The sequence below is a fragment of the Leptonychotes weddellii genome, chromosome 1 (genome assembly GCF_054177405.1).
Source record: "Leptonychotes weddellii isolate Sample4059 chromosome 1, ASM5417740v2, whole genome shotgun sequence".
Taxonomy (NCBI): Eukaryota; Metazoa; Chordata; class Mammalia; order Carnivora; family Phocidae; genus Leptonychotes; species Leptonychotes weddellii.
The window spans coordinates 119,554,885-119,568,136 of record NC_138369.1 but is presented as its reverse complement, the minus strand read 5'-3'; the positions used below and the strand labels follow the sequence as shown (position 1 = coordinate 119,568,136).

General features: G+C 38.0%; 1 protein-coding gene across 4 annotated transcripts in view; it reads right to left on the bottom strand.

The window, feature by feature from the left end:
* The window catches only part of MAP3K13 (mitogen-activated protein kinase kinase kinase 13), a 168,100-nt gene extending 156,266 nt beyond the window's left edge, over positions 1-11,834 (bottom strand). Inside the window, exons 1-5 of one of the 4 annotated variants that reach the window (XM_081830905.1) lie at positions 11,728-11,794; positions 10,569-10,714; positions 9,745-9,871; positions 3,533-3,681; positions 2,671-2,714 (exon numbers count right to left, since the gene is read on the bottom strand). The gene's annotated coding sequence lies outside the window, so the exon portion shown is untranslated. The other 3 variants (XM_081830893.1, XM_081830900.1, XM_081830913.1) reach the window with 3 other exon arrangements.
* Between the last annotated feature and the right edge of the window lie 1,418 nt (positions 11,835-13,252).

Here is a 13,252-nt window from a genome sequence, read left to right as displayed (position 1 = left end):
TTGAATTCATTCATTTAATAAATATGTTCTAAGTGCCTACCATGTGTTAGGCACTGTTCTGGAAGCTGGGGGAAACAATGGTGAATAGTATGTTAGTCAGAGTTAAGGACCATGGGAAAAATAAAGCAGAGAAGGGGAAAAGGAATGCCATGGGTTACAATTTTTAAATAAGATGGTCAGAGAGGGCCTGCCTTACTGAAGTGACAAAACATGACCGGAAGGATCTGAAGATGAGGACTTAAACCACATAGATATCTAAGGCAAGAGCATCCCAGGCACAGGGAATATCAAGTACAAAGTTCCTAAGGCAGTTGAGAGCTTTGCATTTCTGAGGATCAGCTAGGAGACCAGAGTGGCTGAGGTGGACTGTCAGATGATCCAGAGACGACGGGAGAGCAAAGGCAGATCAGGTAAGGCCCTGGACCATCATAAGGACTTGGCTTATGAATGGAATGAGATGATGGGGAGCCTGGGTGGCTCAGTCAGTTAAATGTCTGCCTTTAGCTCAAGTCATGATCCCAGGGTCCTGGGATCGAGCCCTGAGTTAGGCTCCTGCTCAGTGGGGAGCCTGCTTCTCCCTCCCCCTCTGCTCCTCCTCCCTGCTCGCTCTCTCCTGCTCTCTCTCAAATAAATAAATAAAATCTTTAAAATAAATAAATAAATGGAATGAGATGAAAAGCAACTAGAAGGTTCTGAAGTGAAGTTACATAACCTAGAAGAATGTACAGTACCTGAAATGTCTAAATGAAAAGAGTGGTAGCTGTGGGAAGCATTAGTCTGCAAATACTTACTGAATCCATACTATTTACTAGGATTTTCCTAAGCCCTGGGCATATAGTGGTAAATAAAAGACACATCAGTCCAAGCTTTAGTGTTATGGGTGAGAATATTAACAAATGATTAAGCAAGTAATTACAACTACACTAGGTATGAGAAGAACTTGGTGATTTTGGAAAGAAAATTGAGGAAGGCAGGTCTAATTTAGTCTGGGATATAGGGGAAGGCTTCTTGGAAGAAAAAATATTTAAAGTGAGATTGGAAAAATAAGTAGGAGTGAGTTAAGTGAAGAGGGATAAGAGGGACAAGAACACATCAAGCAGAAAGTGCCTGCTTCTTCAAAGGCATCTTCAGGGAATTGAAGACCACTGCAGCTGGAGCTAAGCAGGCAAAGAAGAATGCCTAAAGAGTTGGGGTTGAAGTCTAAGGGCAATAAGATACCAACAGTTTAAAGCAGGAGCTCAAGGAGATTAGAGTTGTATTTTAAAGATGACTCTAAAAGCAATGAGCTTAGAGGAGGAAGAAGTGAGTACAGGAGGTCAATCAACAGCTACTGTAGAAGTCTGGGCAAAGATAACAGGAGTGTAAATAAGTGTAGTGGATGCAGGAACAGAAAGACATGGATAGCTTGAAAAGTACTTAGGAGGTAGGAAAGACAATGTGATGATGGATTAGAGTCATGAGAGTTGAGAAAGAAGGTCCTGAATAGCTGAGGTTGCCAGCTACTTTTCTTGATCTTTTTGGATAGACAGATCCTATCTTCTTCACCAAGAGAAGAAAGATTCCAATATGATTCCTTTTGGGGGGAGGGACAAGAAAAAGCTGATCATATATCTAATAAGCCTTTACGCCATTGCTGCCAACTGTCATACACAAAAGAGTCTCAATTTGCACAATTTAGGCAATTTGTTCTGTTTCCACCAATGTATGAAACTTGGCTGTGGCTGTTCAGAAAAATGAACCAGTTGGATTCTACCTCTTAAATCTTCTGGTAAATACTCATGTTGCTAGTACTATATAGATTTATGTAATTTGTAAGCAGGGAACATCAGTATTTTCTACAGCATTCTATCAAAGCTTATGTAAGTAATCCCAAGGCACCGAATATAAATTTTCAGTACACTACAGCACTGAAGAATTAGTTCTTCACCAAAGAATTGGAACGTATTAACCCCTGGAAGTAGCCATTCCCTCTTGTTCGTGGACACTAGAAAAACCACTTATTCCTAACCAATGCTGTCACCAAAAAGGTGGATACCTTTTTTTTAGGAAAACAGCTGAATAAGTTAATACCAGTGACTTACTTATCTTAAATCATTAAAGATAAATCCAGTTACTCAGAGAAAGAAAAATTGGCATTTTCTCTTCTAGAGACCATCAAACTCCTAGTCATGCTAACTATATTCTCTATAGCCATTCTCCACGGAGTCCTCAAACATTGCTAAACTAAGTGGGAGTTGTGTGTTTGTTTGTTTTTTCCATTAGGTCAGAGAAATAAAAGCAAAAAAAAATTAAAAGAAAAAACATTTGATACAATCTTTCTACTAGTATGAGGTTGAACCAACCTTACATGTTTTAATAGTCTAGGTGTCAAAGTGGATGGTATTACTAAATAAAATACCTCTGTGCTCTGAAATTACAAAATCTCATTAATTAGACCAAAAATCAAACTGATACTAATTATCTATTCCTTTGTCACAAGCAGTAGTGGTACGAAGTGAAAAGAAAGTTTCCTAAGAACCCAAATGTGTAGGAAAGCATTAGTACTAAAATAACACACCTGGATCAGCGACTGCAACTCACAGGGAAAAAAAATGTATTTTATTTAATGACCAAGTACACAAACACAAACACACACACATTCACACATACATATAACGAAAACATACTTACTCTTACCAGGTGGGATGCAGTGTGAAATGTTCTGCTCTATGCTCCTTCATTTAAAAAAAAAAAAAGCTGGTCACTACTTGTAAACAAAGGTTGCAAGCCACGAATATAATTACAGCATATAATTGCTCTAGAGCATTATAAATGCTAACTTAAAATTTTAGGGAAATGTACAGTCCTCCTCCTTCTTAGAATTGGCCCACAAAAGTACTCTGTGTACTCAGAGAAACCAAAAATTAACACAGCCTCGTTCCCATGTATCCAGCCTGGACATGGTGCTTGCTTTCAGTGTGCTTAAATCATCTACCTTCCCAGGCCCAAGAGCTGAGGGAATGACTTGTAACAGGACTCTATGTCTATACTGCACATTTTATATGAAAGTCCTTTTTATATATATTATTTCATTTGACCCTCACAACAACCCTGTGAGGTAGGCAGGGGAAATAATATCAGATTTACTTTACAGATGAAATTAAAGTCCAGAGAGGTTATGTGACTTTCCCAGGCAGATAATAAGAACCATTAACTTTTAGGTGGAGGGCTCTTTTCTCTAAACCACTGATGGTATAATCTGACCTCAAATATTTTTACCACTTCATTCTCATTTCTTATTGTTGATTCAAGTTTTTGTAGGATACAACAAAAGACCTGATTATAAACTTATACCAAGTTTATGCTTCTCTACCGATGAAAACTTAGGGCCACGGGACATCTATTCTTTTGGAAGGCACTGTTTCCTTGGCTCCAATCTAAAGAAACATAAGCAATATGAAAGACTCTAAAGGCCAAAGAAATTGAAGAGAAATCAGAGGAAAGGATATAAAATGGAATGTATTAGTGGATTTTAGTCCCTGTAAGCTTTTACTTTTGTGAGAGGGTTCAATGGAGAGCTTTAATGCAGATGAGACTTGAGGCTTTTGAAGAGGATCTAAGTCTTGAAGAAGTTATTCAAACTCAAATCTTGAATGCATAATGATGGTAGGCCCCAGGGTCTTCAAAAACTTGTACTTGATGCTTTAAAACAAAACAAAACACACAAAAAAATTCTACCAGCAAGTCTAATAAAATTTTTTAAGGGTTTTGAAAAGCTTTAACTCTTTGGCCAATAATTAATCAGACTACCAGATACCATGCTGAAAGAATAGAAAGAGAAAACCAAAATGAAATAAAGAAGAAAAAGAAAAGGAAACAAAGATTTTAAAAGACAGAGTGTATATAATAGCTTAATATGTTTACTGGCTTATCTCTTTGATTAATATTTGCTTTAAATTGCAGAATTAAAACTTCTTACAGAACCACCTTGGGCTATAGTCAGAGAAACTGATTTAATGATAATTTCTGTAATCTCTCTGATCACTATCCATGATATTCGATTGTCTTAAAGGGCTTTTGATCTTTGAAAGCATGGCCAAATATTTGTTGGAAGAGACAGCATAAAATAAAGTTGATTTTGTGGGGTAGAGAGATAAATTGAACTAGGAATATTATGGTCTGAAAATATTTAACAAGGGAGAAAAGTAAAAAGACTTACTTTTCTTTTTCTTTACAATGGAAAAATTCAGACCACTTTGCAGGTTTTTATGAAATAAATATACTAAAATCTCAATGCCTACTTTTGTGCTCATTCTGACTTGTTTCTTTTTATTTTATGTATGCCTATAAACCTGCCTTTTTTCCAAGAACACTTTAAGCTTTTAAAAATTAATAATAATGGGGTGCCTAGGTGGCTCAGTCAGTTGGGCAACCAACTCTTCTTTTTTTTTATTTTATTTTAATTTTTATTTATTTATTTATTTTTTAAAGATTTTATTTATTTATTTGCGAGAGAGAGAATGAGAGACAGAGAGCACGAGAGGGAGGAGGGTCAGAGGGAGAAGCAGACTCCCTGCTGAGCAGGGAGCCCGATGCGGGACTCGATCTGGGGACTCCAGGATCATGACCTGAGCCGAAGGCAGTCGCTTAACCGACTGAGCCACCCAGGCGCCCTTCTTCTTTTTTTTTAAAGATTTTATTTATTTATTCATGAGAGACAGACAGAGAGAGAGGCAGAGGCAGAGGGAGAAGCAGGCTCCCTGCAGAGCAGGGAGCCCAATGCAGGACTCAATCCCAGAGCCCTGAGATCATGACCTGAGCCAAAGGCAGATACTTAATCGACTGAGCCACCCAGGCGTCCCATTGGGTGACCGACTCTTGTTTTAGGTCGTGATCAGGTTGTGATTTCATGGATCGTGAGATCAAGTCTCACATTGGGCTCCACGCTCGTCGGGGAGTCTGCTTGGGTATTCTCTCCCTCTGCCTCTTCCCCCACTTGCACTGTCTTTCTCTCTAAAATAAAAAAATAAATCTTAAAAAAAATTAAAAATAATAACAATAGCAACTAATACATACTGAGTCTATACTTTGTGCTGGGCACTACTCTAAGCATTTTATGCAGATTAATTCATAATCTTCACAAGAATCCCATGAATTTGATATTATTATTATTATCCTCAATTTACAAATGAAGAAACTGAGGCACATAGAAATTAAGAAATTCTGGTAGTTTACCTGGCTAGTAAATAGTGGAGTTAGGATTCAAACTCAGGCCTTTTGGCTCTAGAGTATCAACCTATGCTCATTACTCTATAAAACTGGTTTCAATGCAACAAAATTGACGAGGACTAATGTTTTCAAATCAGCATTGTGCCATGTCATAATATTTCACTTTCTGATATTCTGATCAGAGAGTATAGTGACTAATTTAAGTTTCCAAACAGGAGTAATGTAGAATCAGTTTCAGCAGTCACTACTCAGAAGTAACATCCTGCAGGAATGTCAAGGAATTTAAAAATAAAGCATGCCACTAAAATATTAACAGTGGTAGGGGATTATAGGTAACTTTATTTCTCTTTGGTGATATCACAAATCTATCACCAAAAGAGAAATAAAGTTACCTATATGATATATATATTCACATCACCCCAAAATATATTTCTATATTCTAATTTCTGTCAAGTGGACATGGATCACTTGTATAATAAAAAAAGGTTGTTTAAGCATGCCAACACCATTATTAGCATTAATATATATTAAACTTACATTAGCCCTCGGCCTACTCACAATTTGCTGCTTCTAGTACACTGTGGAGTTAGATACCAGTTAATTAAGCCTATTAGAACTATCTTTAGGGGTGCCTGGGTGGCTCAGTCGGTTAAGTGTCTGCCTTTGCTGGGGTCATGATCCCAGGGCCCTGGAATTGAGCCCTACATCAGGCTCCCTGCTCAGTGAGGAGCCTGCTTCTCCCTCTCCCACCCCCCCTGCTTGTGTTCCCTCTCTCGCTGTCTCTCTTTGTCAAATAAATAAATAAAATCTTAAAAAAAAAAAAAAAAAAGAGCCATCTTTTAAAAAAGTCAATAAACTGAGTAAGGACCTAAGAAAAAGCATATGGGTTTTATGTCTTATAATTTGGGAGCTCAGGTAATTTTTAAATTTACTTCCTGGTTACATGGAAGTTGAGGTTGGTGGATAAATGATGAGTGGATAAGTAGGGATCAGTATTTAAAGACAGGGATAACAGAATGTATACTCATATTGTAATAAACACTTCATTGCAGTATTAAAAAATTTTAGGATTTGAAAGGAACCTTTACAATAATCTAGTACAATCTCCCATACAATAAGAAATCCCCTCTACAACATTCCTGATGTTCAAACTCTGCTTAAACAGCCCTAATGACCCAAAGTTCACTGCCTCTGGACACAACCTGCTCCCCTGCTGACTAGTTCTATACCTTCTCTCACTTGACGTCAAAAAACAAACAGCAACTGTGCTTCCTACAGTTTTTCCAACTCTTTCAAATTCTTCTATTTTCTGAACAAAATGGTCCCAGTCCCCTCAGTCTAGATCATCACAGTTATCCTTTTACATAATCACAAAACTGGTTAAAAACTTTCGGGGGCACCTGAGTGACTCAGTTGGTTAAGCAACCAACTTATAGATTTCAGCTCAGGTCATGATCTCGCTGGTCTGGGGATCGAGCCCTGTGTCAGGCTCCCTGCTCAGTGGAGAGTCTGCTTGAGATTCTCTCTCTCCCTCTCACTCTGCCCCTCCCCCCGCACTCTCAAATAAATAAATCTTTTTTTTAAAAAGTTAAAAAAAAAAACAGTTCTCTTATTCTTTGAGGTATATCTAATGATCAAATCAGTTTTTGTAGAACAATGTTTTATAAGTTAATGGATCTAGTTCACCCATGGTCATACACAACTGGAAAGCTATGAAAGACTTATGGTCCTAGCTCAAATCCAAATTGAACAGCAATACATTTTTTTTTCTTTTCTTTTTTTTTTTTTTTAAAGATTTTATTTACTTATTTGAGAGAGAGAGAATGAGAGAGAGAACACATGAGAGGGGGGAGGGTCAGAGGGAGAAGTAGACTCCTTGCCGAGCGGGGAGCCCAATACGGGACTCAATCCTGGGACTCCAGGATCATGACCTGAGCCGAAGGCAGTTGCTTAACCAACTGAGCCACCCAGGCGCCCAACAGCAATACATTTTTGAGTTCTCCCTTCTCTTCTCCTCCCCAAAATAATACCACCAAACAAATCTTAAAAGATACCCTCAACCATAATCTTCATGTTTGCTAGATTTTAATTTTCTCTCAGGCTTCTATCTACCTTCCTATCACTTGAACCTGTGAATGATCTTAAAACATCCAAAATTCTTTAAGCTGCTCTCATAATCATGAATTAGCCCATGACAGGCCCAGCTCTAAGGTCTTAAAATTCTGACTTTTTTTCTTCCTGTGCTAACTGGATATCTTCTTATCCGGAACTTTTGGTTTTCCAGAAAATTTTATATATATTATGTGTAAAATAATATATATATATATATATATACACATTTTATAAATACATATTTACATGCATAGACACACACACATATACATGTATCTTCCCCAATTCTATGTTATCTACATGTAACTTTTATGTTCATGTGCTCCTTTCTATGTACCACCAGACGTACCATAATCTGTTCTATTCCACTAATCATGACTCAGTCCCCAGATAAATGGCCTTGATTTTGACTTTAACAAGATACACAATCAGTAGTATCATAAAGGTATGTATCTTACAAAGCTTATTCTCAAGCAAGTTTCAAATAAAATCCCATTACTAATGAACGAAGATTACTATATCTTTAAATTTCTTGTATTCTTGTATTCACCTATTATTATTATTCCAAATTTCCCACAATGAAAGTGTGGAAAGACAAAGACAGCTAGAGAAGTACAAGTCACAAGAAATTTTTGCGGAGTCCCATGGCAAATAATCAGCCACTTCAAAGGAGATTATCCATATATATCTAAAGGATCTTTCTGGTTTACTGATTTTGCTAACAGAGAAAATAAGCCATTCTTTGAAATGCTTTAAGCCAGCTCTAAACATCAAGAACAAAGTGAAATAATAAATAAGACTTATTTAAAGAGTAGAGTCCCTCAATAGCAATTCAAATAAAACAAAGTCCATCACATTCAGTAATACTGAGAGGCTCAGAAGGATCATGCCAATACAACAGAAACCTAGCCTGCAAACAAAGATAATACCCATATTATCTGGGGAGGCCAGTAACATGCTACAATTGCATATGAGTATTAAATTCAGCAGCACTAAGCACTTAGTTTGTTCATAAGAATAATAATGTAATGTCAAGGTTAAAAACCTATTATAATGTCACCAAACCTTCCATGCAGCTCTGGCAAAAACTTCAGTCACTTATACAACCCCATTCCCTCTGAATAGTGCAAATAATTATAAGGACAAAAGTCATAAGGAATAGTTGTAGGCTCCATAGTTCTTAAACTAACCTAAAGCCTTGTCATTTGTTTGTTTCCTAGTATTATGAAAACATGTTCATGGTTAAAAATCCAATCTGCCAGAAAGAGTACACAGAAAAAATATGAATCATCTTCCTACCATAGACCTATAGTCTCATTCACCAGGAGTACCTGTCTATAGTTCCTCATACAGATTCCGAAGAAATTTTGCATGTATATATATAAATGTATGCTTTTAAAAACACAAATGAAAACACACTATACAAACAGTTCTATATTGTTTTTCTGTTAACAATGTATCAGATTTTGCCATACCTCTGCCTATGGATTAGCTTCATTCTTTCTAAGAGTTATAAAGTACTACATTACATGAAGGCATTTATTAAATCAGACCTCTGTTGAGGGATGTTTAGGTTATTCCTAGTTTGTCTGTTTCTTAATTTAAAATAATATGGTAATGATATCTTTATATACAAATTTTTGTGTGCAGGCGCAAATATATCTAAAAGATGAATTCCTAGAAGTACTAACTGGTTTTGGAATTGAGTAAATTCTAAACAAGAAGCCAGTGTCTCTACAAAGGAAACTGGGAAAAACTACAAGTATAATGCTTAGTGATTAAAAGGTGCCAAATATTACCACAAAGTTAGAAGTTAAAGATTTGAAAGTTAACAAACTCCTAAGGTAAAATAGGGAAAAAAAAGAGAAAATTTACCCCTGGGACAGAAAGATAAAAGGCTTGTAGAATGAATCCCGCAAGTGATTTTTTTAAAAAAAAGAAAGGAAAATAGCATAAAGCAAGATAAAGAGAGAAAGAAGACATTTTTTAAACTTTTTTTCTTGCTTTAACCTAACATGTAAAGTAAAACTGGCCAGAAGATTTGGTACATATACTATCACAGAGCCAAACCTGGATGTGAGATGATTTAAATGACTATCTGAAACCCCATTCCTACAGTGTATCCACAGGCTGATATATTCTACCAGGCTCTAAAGTGTTGAAAGGAGATCTCCCAAAAAAAGAGAACAAAGCAGTAATCGTCCAGGAGTAATATAACTTGCCAATCTCTTTAATTTCTGATTATTTTACAAGGAAATAGTAATAATTACCTCATATATACAACAAACTTCTCTTTGGAAGATCCAGATTAAAACAAAATTTGAAGATTCGTTCTATATTTTTCAATCACAATCCTAAAATTTCCTAGACCAATCCAAGGCTGTTCTATTTCTCACCTAACATAAAACACAGTCAACAACTTACCTTTCCCAAAGTGCTAGGATTTGAATGCCACAACATAAACTGATTCATGTTTTTGTCCATTTATGGTCCGTGGATTTCTTTAAATGAAGTCCATGTTAGCGTCCATAGATATCAGTGTTCTGCAAAACTGAAAACCTCAAGAATGTCAATGTACATACCTAAGTTACCACTTAGATACTAAATTATTATGAATAATAATTATAAGTTCTTATTATGAATATAGACATTTAGATATGCAAAATTAGTGGATATGACATTGAACAGCAGAATGAGGTAGCAAAATTATACTGTATTTTTAAGTAAGACATTACTATTAAAATCTAGAAGATCTCGAAACACAGCTTTGTACCATATTTATATGTATTCTAAAGGTGGCACCATAGTAAGAGCTTGTAAAGATGGGAATGATTTGGATACCAACACTTTCCAGAGATTGGGAAAACAAATTTTAAAGCTAGGCAAACTTTTAAAATTTAAATGACTACAATAATGTACTTACATGTCTACTTTCTGGGTTTTTTCAGACTATTTTTAAAAACATCTTGGATTTTTCTTTTTTAAAGATTTTATTTTTAAGTAATTGCTACACCCAAGGCGGGGTTCCAAACCACAACCCCCAAGATCAGGAGTCGAATGCTCCACAGAATGAGCCAGCCCGGTGCCCCTAGGATTTTTAAATCTAAAAATGCTTACTAGTTTCTTCTTTGTAAAAACAAACAAACAAAAGCATAAATTCAGGTTTTTCTACTCCATTATATCCAGTCTAAAAAAGATTCTAGAACCTCTTAGGAGCTACTACACATTAGATAGCACAAAGCCCATACACAAAATCACTGCATCCAGATAATGATCCATTACACAGCCTGATGTGTCTGTCCTCTGCACTTTTTTCCACTTGACAATCAAAACCAATCCGGTTACAGCACTTGTTCTTTAGGTCTATGGCCACTCTTCATCACATTTAAGACACCTAGACAAATATTTTATGAAGAAGACAATTTAATCTTCAGGGATTCATTCTTTTGGAGGCCTCCTACAAGTCTGTGGAAGGAGTTTATGTTATGTGAACACACCAGGTGAAACCTCTGACTGGATTTTTATAAATTAATTTCATCTTTGTTATGAAATCTTTCTTATTTACCTCTCAAATGTAAGAAGTACCCCAATGTAAGAAAGAAAACATGAAGAAAATGGAAAGTAAGTTTATACTGCTGAAAAGAAAGTACTTAGAACACTAGAAGTTCAGTGCTACAACCGTAGCTTATCATTCCTCCACCATTACCTGAAGTTCTTCCGAGAAAAATAAAGGTATCTGAAAGAAGCTGAATTAATCGCTTTATCCTCTACCCCACCATCGAAATATTAAAACAAATTTATAAGTTTCAATAATCTCACAAAACAACAACAGTGTTCTGAATCTCTACCCCCCCAAGCATCCTCATAAATCACTGGTTAGCAAACTACGTTGAAGTCACTTCTACACTCAGAGATCCTGAAGTTCGGGAGAAGTTCCCCTTGCTGAGCGAGAATCTGGTTCGTGCGTTCATAATACATAATTCATTCGTTCAACAACATCTAAAGAATGCCTAATAGTGGCAAGGCACTGTCTTGGATTAAGAGATGAAGTACCTGTCCCCTATTAGCAGAACAGAGGCGGGGGTTGGAGTAGGTAAGAAATGAACTCTACGTCGGCTCATTTCAACGCCCAGGCTCCACCTCTCACCCCAGAGTGCCAAAGCTCAGGAGCCCACGACCCCCAGCCATGACCGATTCCTGAGTCTCAAGCTGTATTTCCCCGACGACCTCGGTCCTCACGACCCCGTTCCCAAAGTTCCTCGCACCCCTCCCTCCCCAGGGAGTCTGACGCCAAGGAGACTTTCCTCCAGCCTAATGCGAGATCCATCTCTCTCCCTGCCCGAACTACCTGGGCCACCAACACCAACTTCCACCCTTGACCGGGTCCAAGTTTGGCGCGCACGTTACCTGCCCGGGATGCAAGGTTCCAGGAGGACCACAGACGCTCCGCCCCACCCATCGCGACGCCCTCCACAACCAGGGACCGCCTCCAGGGTGTAACTTCCTGTGCATCACGTCCGGCCGAAATTCCGCTAGGCCCGATGGTCCCGCTTAGCGTCCAACCCCCGCTAGTGACGCCACTTCCGACGTCTTCCTTGGTTTCCCCGGGATCCACGCGCGCTCCAGATCTTGTTTATGGGGTATCTTTCCCCCCTGTTTTTCTTAACGGCTGTGTAGTCCCGCTCGAAGTTCATTTTTTGTTTTTCAGACTGGTTTGCCAGCTTCTGCAGGCTTCTGCAGTCACTTCCCTCTGCTCCCTCTTTGCCTTGAACACAAGATTTTTCCGATTTTTCTGCTCAGTGGAGTGCTCCGGAGCGCGGGCTCTGAGGTGGTACTGTCTAGTTTCGAACGCTGCTTCTCACATGTAAGGGTGTTAACCTGGCACGTTACTTAACTTTTCTGTGCCCGTTTCTTTGTGAGACAGAGATGACACTAGTACCTAGAACGTAGGGTTGGTGTGTGTATTTCTTGAGATAACACATGGAAAGCTCGGGCACAATGAAGCGCTCAACGAGTGTTAACGATTACAAGCACTCTCTTCTTTCCTGTTGGAACTGGTAAGTGGTTAGGAAAGCTGGAACCAGTTTTCTTGTTACCCGTTGTATCCTCAGCTTTTAATCAAGTGATTAATAATACTTGGTACCTTCCTCTGAAGTGTGAGCTCCTCCAAAGATAGAGTTTTGTGTAGGAACCAACTTCAGCCCTACTTGAAGTCACCTACCTGCTTGGTTATTGTGCTAGATACTGGAGGAAAGATGAATAAAACCCAGGCTCTGCCCTCAAAAACATAGAGATAATAAATTACGGAAGGAAGAACGCTAACCTAGGAAAAAACAGGAGACCAGTTGAGCTGAGGGTTTATCCTTACAACAAAAACTTCACAGAATGTTAGAAGTGAATTTAGTTAACCTCTTGATGTTACAAGTAAGGAAAATTGGACCCAGAGAAGCAACTGACTGAAAGTCACACAATTAGTGCCAGGGCCAGGACCAGAAATGGAGTCCCAAAATGCTCACCACCTCCTTCCATTCCCAAAATATGCCTCAAGGTGTTAATAAGGTAAAAGCAGATTCACTTTCGAGACCTTCACTCTCAAGTGAAAAGGAGTAGGAAAATCCCAGTCCAAGACAGGCAATGTAACCTAGCGGATGCCACACGATTCTGATGATCATTTGAATGTTCTGATCTGGCACTGCTGAGTTCATTTCAAATAATTAGCTCTCTCTCCCCTGGAAACTTCTTATATTTACCCAGAACTGAGGGGTTAAGTATCAGCTCCTGTGAGCTCTATCTTCTGTTTTAGCTGGCTAGACAGGAATAAGTAACTGATCCAAGCAGTAACCAAAGGTAAACAGAAAGACTGCATTGCCAATGAGGTGACACAATCTTTTTTTTTTTTTTTTAAGAATTTTATTTATTCATTTGAGAGAGA